Source organism: Propithecus coquereli, unplaced genomic scaffold (genome assembly GCF_000956105.1).
Source record: "Propithecus coquereli isolate 6110/MARCELLA unplaced genomic scaffold, Pcoq_1.0 Scaffold32, whole genome shotgun sequence".
NCBI classification, from domain to species: Eukaryota; Metazoa; Chordata; class Mammalia; order Primates; family Indriidae; genus Propithecus; species Propithecus coquereli.
The window spans coordinates 6,822,920-6,835,205 of NW_012148841.1; the positions used below are offsets into that span (position 1 = coordinate 6,822,920).

At 48.8% G+C, this 12,286-nt stretch overlaps 1 pseudogene across 1 annotated transcript; it reads left to right on the plus strand.

The window, feature by feature from the left end:
• Positions 1–4,719: 4,719 nt before the first annotated feature.
• LOC105815201 lies at positions 4,720–5,232 on the plus strand (annotated as a pseudogene). The gene has a single exon (XR_001137729.1). The product of XR_001137729.1 is annotated as a 40S ribosomal protein S15 pseudogene (transcript).
• Positions 5,233–12,286: the final 7,054 nt, after the last annotated feature.

Sequence of the window (12,286 nt, forward strand, 5' to 3'; positions counted from 1 at the left end):
ACAGGAAATAAACAAAATAAAAAGGGAAACCTACGATGTTGAGAGTGATAAGCAGTCCTGGGAATGATTCTGTTTGTGGCGCTGCAGCTGCTAAAGCAGGTCATTTCGCTGGCCCCCGACAATAACAAACACGGGGGGAGCTCCCACTCCAGGCCATGGCGTGCATTCAGTGACTCGCGTAAATCACGTACTACCCCACGTGGTAGATGCTATTCTTACCCCACTTACCAATGAGGACACTGGTGCACAGGGAGATTTAGTGACTTCCCAGCATCACCCAGCTGCTAGGGAATGGAGTCTGGATTTGAATCTAAAACTGTGGGACTGCATGTCTTTGTTCTTAGTCACTGTGCAATATGCCTCCCAGCCTCTGCCCTGACCTCAGCAACCTCTGCACCGCATGTGCCTCTGAACAGACAGACAGGTGGTGAAAGTTCTCTGGTGAGTCTGAAGTCACCACTGTCCCTCTTCTGTGCAGAAGGCCTTGGCCTTGCCTGCCCTGCACACCACCGTCTAACCTGGTCCTTGCAGTGGCTGCCAGCAGGGACCTTGCAGCCTGTTTCAGCCCCTGCTGGGTGCATGGTTCCCAGGGGTGCAGTGTCACCCCACCCAGGCCTAGGCACTGGCCTACACCAGCCTGAGACAGAGCACTGGGTCAGAGATGCCTCTGCAGCTTCACTGGCCAGGACCTCAACAAAGCAGGGCCTAAGGTGAGCCCCTGAGTGCGTTGACAGCTGGAATGTGCCTGGGGCAAGACTAAAGGTGGTCTCAGAGTCCAGAGGAGCCACTCACTCCCCTGCAACCCCTGTGAACCGTTTTTCCAAAGTAGGGTCTATAGCACAGGTAGGGAAGGTACCCTCCATGTCCCTTCTCTGCCCGCAGGGACAGGAAGCTAAACCCAGGAAAGAAACAGACCATGTGTGTGCGTGTGTGCAAAATGTCTTACCAACGCTCAATATATGAGGCCAAACAATGGCACTTGCTCCTCCCTGGCTTGTGGGAAGAGCACAAAGTCAACTCCAGGGGGAACGAGTTCCCGTCCTTCCAATAATAAGCTGTGTGACCTTGGCCCAGCCTTTCTGTGACACAATACCATTGTCCGTAAAATGGGGCTAAGAACTCCTTTCCTGCCTGCCTTCTGGATGTGTGGTGAGGATCACAGGAAATAACGTACCTGAGTGTGCTCTGTAAACCAAGAAGTGCCCTAGAGACATGCATGTGCCTCATCCTGCAGGGACTGAAACTTGAGCATGCCACCAGAAGGAATCACCACGGGGCTTGTTTAGATTTAGGGCAAGAGGGGGTTAAAATTGCTGATCACCAGAACAGGCCATGGGTATTAAAAACCCTCCACTCTGTTCCAGAGACATTATTCTGTAAGGCTAATGAGTTCCACACAGGATTTCTGTGGTGACCTGCGCCACCCCTTCCTGCATTCCCGCCGACAGGTGAGACACTGGGAGCCAGGAGGAGCTGGACGAGCGTCAGAGAGCAGGTATCTCAGGGATTTGGGCTGCAGGGCCGGGGTTCACACTGTGCTTGAACAGAGCCCTGCTGCACACATCACCCTCCTCAGCGGGTCGGGGCAACATAAGGCCTCTCCCCGGGCTAAGTGTGGAGCCCAGCAGATGCTCCATCCGCTCTCCACAGTGACAGATGTGACCTAAAAACCAATGAGGTCCCTGCTCTAACAGGCTCCACTGGCTTCTCACCCTGTCTCTAGAGGGAGTGAGCAAGGATTCCAGTTGCTTGGAAAAAGGGAATTCTCGTTTATTGAGCCCCCTCCTGCTTGCCAGCTGCTACTTTGTTTAATCCTCCTGTCAGCTCTGTGACGTGCCAGCCACATGTTATAGCAGAGACAGCTGAGCCTTAGAGGGGCTGAGCCCTCCTCCCAGCCTCCCAGCCGGCAGGTGGCAGGGCTCACATTGGAACCCCAAATCACGGGCTCTGACAGCGCTCGCCACTAAGCCGCAAATACTTCCTGAGTACCTGTTCTGTCCCAGAGCTGCTGGGGTGAGGAAAGCCTCAGGGGGCAAGGTCCCAGGGAAACGGGGCTGGGGGCCGCGCAGCTGGTGTTCTCCACTCTCCGTCCCGCTCTGGGTCCAGGCGTCAGTCTGCAGTGAGCTGTGAGGACTGCGATGACCAGGCAGCTGCTCAGGATGGGAGGGACAGCTGTTAGTCAGGGCTGGAAGACTGCCCAGTGAGTCATCCCAGCCCAATGCCTCATCGTGAGAAGATCTTCCTGGTCCTGGTCCTGGGGGCCGAGAATCAATGATTCACATTCATGGCACTCGAGGAAGCTAGTAGCTAGTTGCTCAGCAAGGACTTAAACTCCTAATCCAGTGCTCTTTCTACTGAGCTGGGCCATGAAGGGGTAGGGCGGGGTGGATCTGGCCAAGTAAGGCACAGGGGGCCAGAGGCCAGGGGCTCCACCTCCTCCTCTGGTGTTTGCGCTGACCTGCCCTTGCCAAGCCCACTGGTCCGGGTGAGCAGCTGTTTCCATTTTCCCTGCAGCCTCCGTTCTGGGAACCAGGCCAGCTTTCATGGTCTTTTCCCTCCTTTTCCTTTTTTGTAAGAAAGAAACTTGCTCAAGGCTGCCAGAAGCCAGCCGCTTGCCCCGGGCTCACCGTTTGGCTGGACTGGAGGGGGAGGTTTCTTGGGAGCCCCTTTGGCCTGAGTTTGGCCAGGTGGTGCCTTCCCCTCCTCCTGTGGCAGCAGGGATCACTCTCCCAGGCCAACTCTCATCAGGGGGCTCCCCTCCCACAGTCCCCATGCCCAGTGCCCTTTGTGCCTTACAGTGAGCAGCTTGCAGCCAGTCCAACACCTTCAGGGGATGGGGGGCCTCCTGGTGGTGCCCTAAACCCCCTAAGATGGGCGTGGTCTGAGAGAGACTGAGAGACATCTTGGCCTTAGATGTTGGGAGATATGTCTAAGGGCTGAGTCTGGAGCCAGGGGAAGAGAGTCTCCATTTGCCTTTGTCCCCAGGCCCCCTCCCCTGTTTTTATTTGAAATCTGGTGTCAGGATGAGCTGGTTCCTTTCCACAGTGACGTGCGGTGTGTGCTCCCCCTCTGCAGAGCTGCTCCCAGCCTCCGAGTGCCCACGCCGACTGCCGATTGTTCCACACAGAACATTTGTTTACAAGCCTCTCGTTTCTTAAGTGATTTTCTATGACTGTTTCCCTGGGGGCATTTATCTAAATAAACTCTTTTTCTAGGCAAACAGGAGGGGAGATTGATTCACTATCCTCAGAAATTAGGAAGCCTGAAATTATACGGGCTGTGCTACCAGAGGACAATGAGCAGAGGCTTGGTGTGCGGCTGCCCGCACAGGCCCCGGGAGGAGGGATGGGGCCTAATCCTAGCTGTTCGGGTGGGGACTGTGCGGCTGTGCTTGGAAACCCTCCCCGCAGCATCAGTGTGCGGGGCCCAGCAGGGGCTGTGCTCCTCAGCCAGGAGCCACAGGGCGGTAGCTTTGACAAAGCTCCCAAAGGCCCCAGGGCCCTCTTCCTCTGCCCAGGGCTCCTCATGAGAATTAAGTCGAGTGAAAGGAATACCAGGGCAGCCAGCTTTGGGCACTTCCACGCCTTAGGTAGTTCCCCTTTGGTCTCCAGATTTCTGGACGTCACTATTGCACACTGGTGTCACCTTAAGCTTTTTCACATTGGGCCACATGTGATTCTGGGTTGATGTCCTTTTAGCTTCGAGACCTATGATTATTTTCCATATCATGAAGTTATAAAAGGACAGTGGAATTCCACAGAGCAATTTGAGACAACGCTTTTTTAGATCATATGAATGTTTTGGGCCGTAGAGAAGGTGTGAGCCGGGCTGGGAGGTCTGGTGAGGAGCAGTGTGCTGCAGGAGAAAGAGACACACGTCTCGGGTCAAATCCTGGCTCTGCTGTGTGGCTTTGGGCAAGTCAATCAACCTTTCTGCACTTCTGTTTTCTGCCAAAGGGGAATAATGAATCCTGTCTCGCTGTGCTGCTGTAAAGATTAAATAAGGAGATGGATGTAAACTACCTCACAGAGGACCTGGCACATGGCAAGTTCTTAATCAATGAGAATTCTCTTTCTCTTCTAAACCCTGGGATGCCTGAGAAGGAGTCTAGCTTTAGGAATCTCTGAATATTTACTAGTAGAGTTGTCTGGGAGACCAGAAGTATTTGGAAAAGAAGTTAGACAGGAAATAGGGTCTGTGAGGATGTCACGTGGCCATCGGCAATCAGGGATTTGGGCAGTTCTGTAGCTGAAGTCAGGAGATTACCTCTTTCCTTTGAATGCTAGTGAAGGATGCTTTACAGTGTAAGTATGATTACGTAGAAATGAAAATAGTTTTCATTTGTGATATAGGAAAACCATCTTCTTTACTTGGGGCCACATGCTGGAGGTAGCTCAATGCCATTCTCCAAGTACATGGTACCCATCCTACATCCTGGTTCCATCTCTTTCCCCAGCCCTGGTCCTTGGCAAGAATGTCAAAGTCTTTATAAGTGCATGAGAACAATTGCTCAGAATCACTTGTGTGCTTTCCCCAAATCCTCCTGATCGCCAATAACACAGAAACAATTGAGGTAACATGACGTTACCCTGGGTCCCTGGGAACTGAGTTCCTGTCCGGTGTTCCTTTGACCTGCCAATCTTCAAGGCCACCTCGGGCAGAGACGAGCAGCAAGCTTAAGGTTCAAGACCTTGTCAAGAAGCTTTCTTTTAGAACTGCGCAAGCGCGGGCAAGGGCGGTCCTTTCTGAGGAGCCGGCAACATGGCGGAAGTGGAGCAGAAGAAGAAGCGGACCTTCCGCAAGTTCACCTACTGCGGCGTGGACCTGGACCAGCTGCTGGACATGTCCTACGAGCAGCTCATGCAGCTGTACAGTGCGCGCCAGCGGCGGCGGCTGAACCGCGGCCTGCGCCGCAAGCAGCACTCGCTGCTGAAGCGCCTGCGCAAGGCCAAGAAGGAGGCGCCGCCCATGGAGAAGCCCGAGGTGGTGAAGACCCACCTGCGGGACATGATCATCCTGCCTGAGATGGTGGGCAGCATGGTGGGCGTCTACAATGGCAAGACCTTCAACCAGGTGGAGATCAAGCCCGAGATGATCGGCCACTACCTGGGAGAGTTCTCCATCACCTACAAGCCGGTGAAGCACGGCCGGCCCGGCATCGGCGCCACCCACTCCTCCCGCTTCATCCCCCTGAAGTAGCCTGTTCAGCCAATAAAGACACTTCTGTAGTCCCCCCAAAAAAAGAAGCTTTCTTTTAATAATATCCATCCAGACACAGAAAACACAGGCTTCCCTGAAATTGCCAAAAGAGAGTAGGGACAAAAAGACCTGTACAAGAAAGTTTATTGTAGTTTTATTCCAAACAACCCAAATACCCATGAACAGGAGAATGGTAAACAAATTATGGTAGATTTATACAATGGAATATTACCCAGCTATAAAAAAAAAAGAGCAAATTTCTGGAACACACAATATGAGCCTCACAGTCACTATGTTGAGAGAAAGAAGACAGATATCAAAAAGTACATACTACACGATTTTATTTACATGAAGTTCAAGAATTAGCAAAAATAATCCTAGATGATAGAAGTCAGAATAGTGATTACTTTGGGGGAGGATGGCTACCTTGGACTTGGAAGGGGCACAGAGAGCTGTCTGGGGACAGGGGAGTGTTCTGTATCTTGATTTAGGTGGTGGTTACATGGGTGTGTGCATAAACATTCACAGTGACTACACTCAAGAATTGTGGGCTGGGTGTGGTGGCTCACGCCTGTAATCCTAGCACTCTGGGAGGCCAAGGTGGGAGGATTGCGCAAGGTCAGGAGTTCGAGACCAGCCTGAGCAAGAGTGAGACCCCGTCTCTACTAAAAATAGAAAGAAATTAGCTGGACAACTAAAAATATATAAAAAAAATTAGCCAGGCATGGTGGCACATGCCTGTAGTCCCAGCTACTCGGGAGGCTGAGGCAAGAGGATCACTTAAGCCCAGGAGTTTGAGGTTGCTGTGAGCTAGGCTGACGCCATGGCACTCTAGCCTGGGCAACAAATCTGTCTCAAGAAAAAAAAAAAAAAGAATTGTGCATTTTACTGCATCTAAATTAAAAATGTAAGATTATTGAAAAAGAGAAATTGGAGAAGTATGAAAAGGTCAGGTTAAACGGAGGCTGTCTCACTTGGTGCTGGCCTCAGAAGTGACTACCAGAAAGCCCTGTAACCTGCGTCTCCTTCGGAGTCTGTGAATCACAGGACTGAGACACTCACCTGGTGACCCACAACTTGACCCCAGCACCAACAACAAACCACTTGCCATTGGATCTATGTCAAGAAATGCTCACAGGATAATGGCCTTTCCCACAGTTCTGCAGATAATATTTGGCCAAAGTTGTACTCTGATTGAACATCCTACATTCACGTATCTCCCCATTTCCCCTGAACTCCCTGAACCACCCCCAGTCACCCAAATAGCATTCTGTGATCCTTACCAGCATCCCACATCAATTAATAATTAATCACCAAGCCCTGCCATTCTACGTCCTTAGTAGCTTCAACACTTCTTTCCAGACTAATGTCCTATTTCCAGACTAGCATCCTCCTCCGAGACAACACACAAAGCTCCCACGTGCTCTCCCAGACTCCTGTGCTCTCGCCCTCCTTCAATGACCTTCCCACACTGCTGAAGGTACCACTGCCCTAAGGCACAAATCATAAAATGCTTTAAAGGATTTCCATAACTTCCAGGATTCACCCAAGCCCCTAACATGGCTTATGTGCTCCAATCCATGATGGTCTGTCCTAACAGCCTCTTCTCTTTGTGCTGGGCACTGTCCTGAGTGGTAGGGTTACCGCAGTGAACACAGTTCCTTCTCTGATGCAATTTGCCGTCTTGTGGGGAAATACAGACAGCAAACAAATACACAGGATGACATGTGGTATAAGTCTTACCCGACTTGAAGGCTAGTAAGTGAGTGTGCCACAGTCTCATGGACATTGGTGGAAGACATGAGACTCCTGGGTCAGAGAGAGACAGTTGACTACTTCCAGAAACAGTAGTAGCCACAGTATCAGCATCTTTGCACTAGTTTTCTGACCCCAATGACCCAACACCACTATTCAGTAAGATAGATGGGATCTAAATAAGAGAGCAAATGTGGAAAGAATTGAGACCATAAAATTAAGATGAGGAGAGTTGAGGAAAAGGTACTTGGAACTGACTGCATCATTAACAGAGCCTTGGTATAACGGTAGAGGCTTTGCTTTATTTAGTATTAGGGGACGGAAGCCTCACACTGTACAGGTTTTTGGTAGGGGAAAAGGATGTGAAATTCCCTATAGATGAGCCCAGCCCAGCTGCCCAGATGAGGCAAGATTTCTTTCCGACACTGCCTCAGCACTAAATGGGCAGGGAGCGGGCAGGGCTGGGGTGCTGGGGTGCTGGGGAATGCGCTCTGGGTGCGGCTGGCTGTGGTGCTGGCCATCCCAGAACAAAGCACGGGAGGGAGCAAATCTGGAGCATCTTGGCTCCAGCCAGAACCACTCTGGCTCCTCTGTGAGCACGTGCGCTGAGTCCCACCTGGCCTGCTCACCACACCCAGTTGGCAGGATTTCAGACCCAACGCTGCCAGCCCACGATGCCCTGCTTGCAAAGCAGTTTATGGAACCCTGGGGCCAACAATGGCTGCTTTTGGGTCCTGGAGCCAGGATGAGCCTGACAGGTCCCAGCCCCCGCACACACAGGCGGCACTGCCCTAGGGCTGGGCACTGTCTTTTTCTGGAGCTTCGAGCTCCGGAGAGATGTGGCTAAAGGGAGCCACAGACACGTCAAGCCGGCAAGGGCTGAGTCATCCCCTCCAACTCCTTTGTCCGGCAGGTGAAGAAATGGAGGCCTGGGCAGGCGCCGACCTGGAGAGCAACTGCTCAGCAGATGATCCGCCCGCCCAGCCCTTAAATGGAAGCCACCCATGGACTGGTGTCCTCCTAGCCAGACCATGCGCGCCTGAGACGGGACCGAGAGGGGACTGAGAGGGGACCGCATCTTTCCCGCGGGCGCCCGCACCGTGGTGCTGGAAGCCGGGGCGGGAGTGGCGCTCGCTGCTTCTTAAACACAAACAACGTGGGCTTCGCTGGACCCCACTTCAGAAAAAAAAAAAAGAAGTGTCTTAATATAAAAAGTAATGTTTGACTTGAGCTTACAAGTTAAAGAACTATTTTTGAGTGGAATCGAGGAGATTGTGCCATTTCGATTCTGCGGCTCCTTTTATCCTTCTCACCCCACCTTCCCGCCACACAGTCCCGTCCTCCTAGATGCCTGTGCCCAGCTGGAGGAGTGGGATTTGGGGAAGCTGGGCGGAGCAGGTGACTTATTCACTCTGTCCCCTCCCCTCTCCCCCCACTCCCTGTCCCTGTCCCTGTCCCTCGCTCCCTCTTGGCTGGGCCTGCCCATTCTGCCTTGAAGAGTGCGGAGGGAGGCAGGTGGCAGGTGGCAGGTGGCAGAGCGGCGACCTCAGCATGTGTCCAGCTTCCCTGGGCATGTGCCTGGTGCAGCTGCGGAAGGAGTGAGGAGCCCCTGCTTTTCCGCCCGAGGAAACACTTTCCTGGAGAAGCAGGGAGTGCGAGAAGAGGTCAGAGAAGGAGGAGGCCAGGACACTTGTCCTGCTGCCAATACTGTCCCTTTCCACGCTTTAACTCCCTGCCCTCAGCTCTGCCACTTTCAGCACCAGTGTGGTAAGCTCTACAGGAAACAGGAAACATGGTTTAACGGACATCCCTTTAAGAATAAACATAGCCCGCCTCTAGCTGATATATGCAAGGATGAAGTTTTGCATAATGAACAATCACCAGATTCCCCTGGAGAGCTCTGGCCCCGGAGACTCTCAGTGGTCGGCAGCCACAGGTAACTTGTAGGCAAGTATATATTCTTCTGACCTCTCAGGAAATGACCCTCGTGGGCATTAAAAGGCAAGAGTATATATATATACTAAGTCCCCTTCCTGAGCCTCTTAGGCAACATGAAAATATCCAGTATCAGGAACGGACACTAGTTTGGAGTTTCGCCTCACAAAAGGTTGGTGGCCCTGCCGTGCTCACCCAAGCTGCAGGCTCGGGAAGGTTCTGTCGGAAAGAGAAGGATCCATGTTGAGCAGCTCCGGGCCTGTGGAAGGCGTGGTGCTCATGTTTAAGCACAAAGGTAAACGGAACATAGCAGTGGGTTACAGGGATCGTTTATCTTCCTGTTGATGACAGACATGAGCTTTGGCCCGGCGCCCAAACTTCTTATCCTTGAAAAACACATTTTCAGAAAGCTTAATCAGCCAACCCAGATTAAGCTGCCAGACCTAACTATTTTAAATCTTCCTCCTACTCCTCTGGAAAAAAATATAAGATAAAGATTTTCATCCCTGAACAACAATGAGAGGAACTACAGGAAAGCCTGGGGCCTGATTCTTAGGGGTCTACTGCCCTCCAGAAAGCCAGCACAAGAGCGCCAGTGTTTGCATTTCAGAAGAATTCTAATAGGATTCCTTTGCAGGGCAGGTTCCTGAGGACATTTAAGGATTTATTTACAGATCTTTAACTTACTTGTCAGAGAAGCTGAAGGGCAGAGAAATTTTGAGCTGACATTTTGGGAGTGCCGCCCTCAAAGGGTGATCAACCAGGAGAAAAGGGCCTTTGAAATGATAATGAGAAGTAATGGGGACAAGTATTTGTTTCACAGGCAGCATTTTAGAAAAACACCTATAGTACAGTGAAGTCCAGGTGTGCATTTCACCTGCTCTTCCCTGACTATATAATTAATATTTCAGTGACTGACAATCCTTAGCTGTCATCGTAAAATTTTTCTAGAAATCATCGCATACATTGGATCATCGCAAAACAGATTATATTTTTTTATCATAAGAACAAGGTTATAAATTTGGAGTTACTTTCCTGATTAGAGACTTGACATCAAACACATCGAGTATGATTTGATAATTTTTGTCAGAATTGCAACAGTAAAACAACTCTAAACTCTGCGATCATAGTAAACCCATGCTCCAAGTACCATGAAGTGGGCGTAAACGCGCTGTTGGCCTCCCACTGGTTTCCTGTTGCTACTGGCCCTGTGGACTCTTGCTTGACTTTTGACTGTGACAACTGTTTTGTCATTACACTAGCCCTGAGGTAGGGAAGGCATGTCTTGGTCCCTGAGCTCAACAGAAGAATTGAGGTTCATGAGTTCACAGCTAGTCGGAAGCATAGCAGAGGCTTAGGGATGGGTTTTCTTTCAATTCGTAAATCCTGTTGTCACTTTCCACTCTACCACGGTGTCCACCTCTGAAGCCCCTGCGCAGGAGATGATAGGCATTGTCTATTTGCTTGTCTGGCATCTAAGCAGACGCTGCTTTAAATGAACATACATTCTTGCCTCCCAAGCTACTTTTTCTGCTGCAATTTCTAAATCAAAAGGCCTATGTTACTATGTGGAAACTGCGGGCTATATAAAGTTATAAAAAACATTTTAATAATAAATCACACAGAAGAAAAGTGTAAAACACATTACAATATAAACATGACCCAAAACAAATGCTGGAACTTAGAATAAACATTTACTTCACAATATTCTCATTTGCTTTTTCCTTAGAATTTAAACGAGACTTTTGTAACCAGATTAAAAAAAAAAAAATGAAAAACTGTCCATAAGAAACCTTAGCTGACACCTTTTTTGTTCTTTCCTAAAATGCCCATCCAAGGTTTTCAAAATCTTTCTCCTGACCTCAGAACTGCTGGAAGTGTACAGTGCTCAACTGACAGTTTGTTGACAAGAACTGCAACATTTCACACTTCATTGGGAAGCCATAAAAGCATGCTCCAGGTCATTAACTGAGACTTTAAAAGGAGTTGCTTGTTGCATTTGGATAGTTCAATTAAGGAAAATTTCTTTTCAATTCTCACAATTTTGTTGTTTTCTAAAAAAAGAATTTCAAGTGTACAGACTACAATTAATAAAATTTTTGATTCATGGCACACTATCATTAGCCCATATGCATAGCCTTATTTTACTTTACATTACTTTTATGAAATAATGAACATCTGGTGAAACCAATGCCCAACCAAGAACTAGAATGTCATCACTGTTTTGCCTTGACCTAAGGAAAGGGTAAGGGCCCCCCTCTGTCCCTGCTCTCTGTCTCTCTCATACAGGTTACTCTTCTCCTAAATCTGGTGTTTGTCATTCCTTCGCTTTTTAAAAATAAATTTTAACAAACACGCTTGAATACCTAAATCATATACAGTTGATCCTTGAACAACACGGGTTTGAACTTCACAGGTCCACTTACACTCGGATTTTTTTCAACCAAATGCAATATTCACGAGATGCAAAACCCAAGGGCCAACTTTTTGGATACATAGGTTCCGCAGGGCCCGCCACAGGACTTGAGTATGTACAGATTTTGGTAAATGCAGTGGGCAGGGGAGTCCTGCAACCAATCCCGTGTATACTCAAGGATGACTGTGCAGTTGGGTTTTCTCAGTTAAGAAAAGTAGTATCTCGCTGTATTTGGTCTTTTGTCGCCGTTCTTTCCCCCCCAAGTTGTTTCTGAGACATTTATGTGGTTGGTGAAGCTGTAGTTCATTAATTTTCACCTCTGTATTATATAGTCCATGTATGACTCCACTAAAATTTATTTATATTTTCTCCTGCAGTAGATAGCTGGGTTGTTTCTATTTCTTTTTCTAAGACTTTATATCAGGAACATTCTTCTGCTTTATATTATACAGGTGCTGTTTCTCTTGCCTATGGACCTAGATGTGGAGTTACTGGGTCTTAAGGCATGAAAAACTTTCCAAGGTAGTGACAAATTATTTTACAAAGTGGTTATGTTAATTTACACTTTTACTGGCAATGTGACCACAGATTCATATTCCCTTCAAATTCAATATTGTCAGACTTAATTTTTACCAATAGGTGTAAACTGGTATCACTGTGTGGTTTGATTTACGTTTCCCTGGTAATGAGGTTGAACAGGGCTTCATGTTTATCAGCTGCCTGTATTTCCTCTTGTCAAGTGTCTGAATCTTTTGCACAGGTTTCTGTTATGTTGTTTTTCTTATTCATTTGTAGGAATCCTTATGTATTCGTCATGTTAATCCTTTGTGCTGTAATAACTTTTTCCAATTGTAATTTTTCTTCTGTTTTCTTTAAAGTGTCTTTTGACGACATGTTTTGATGACTAAGAGACGTGAATTATCGTCTCTCATGGTTAGCATATTTTTTGGTCTTGTTTAGGAATTCTGTCTTTATTCTAAG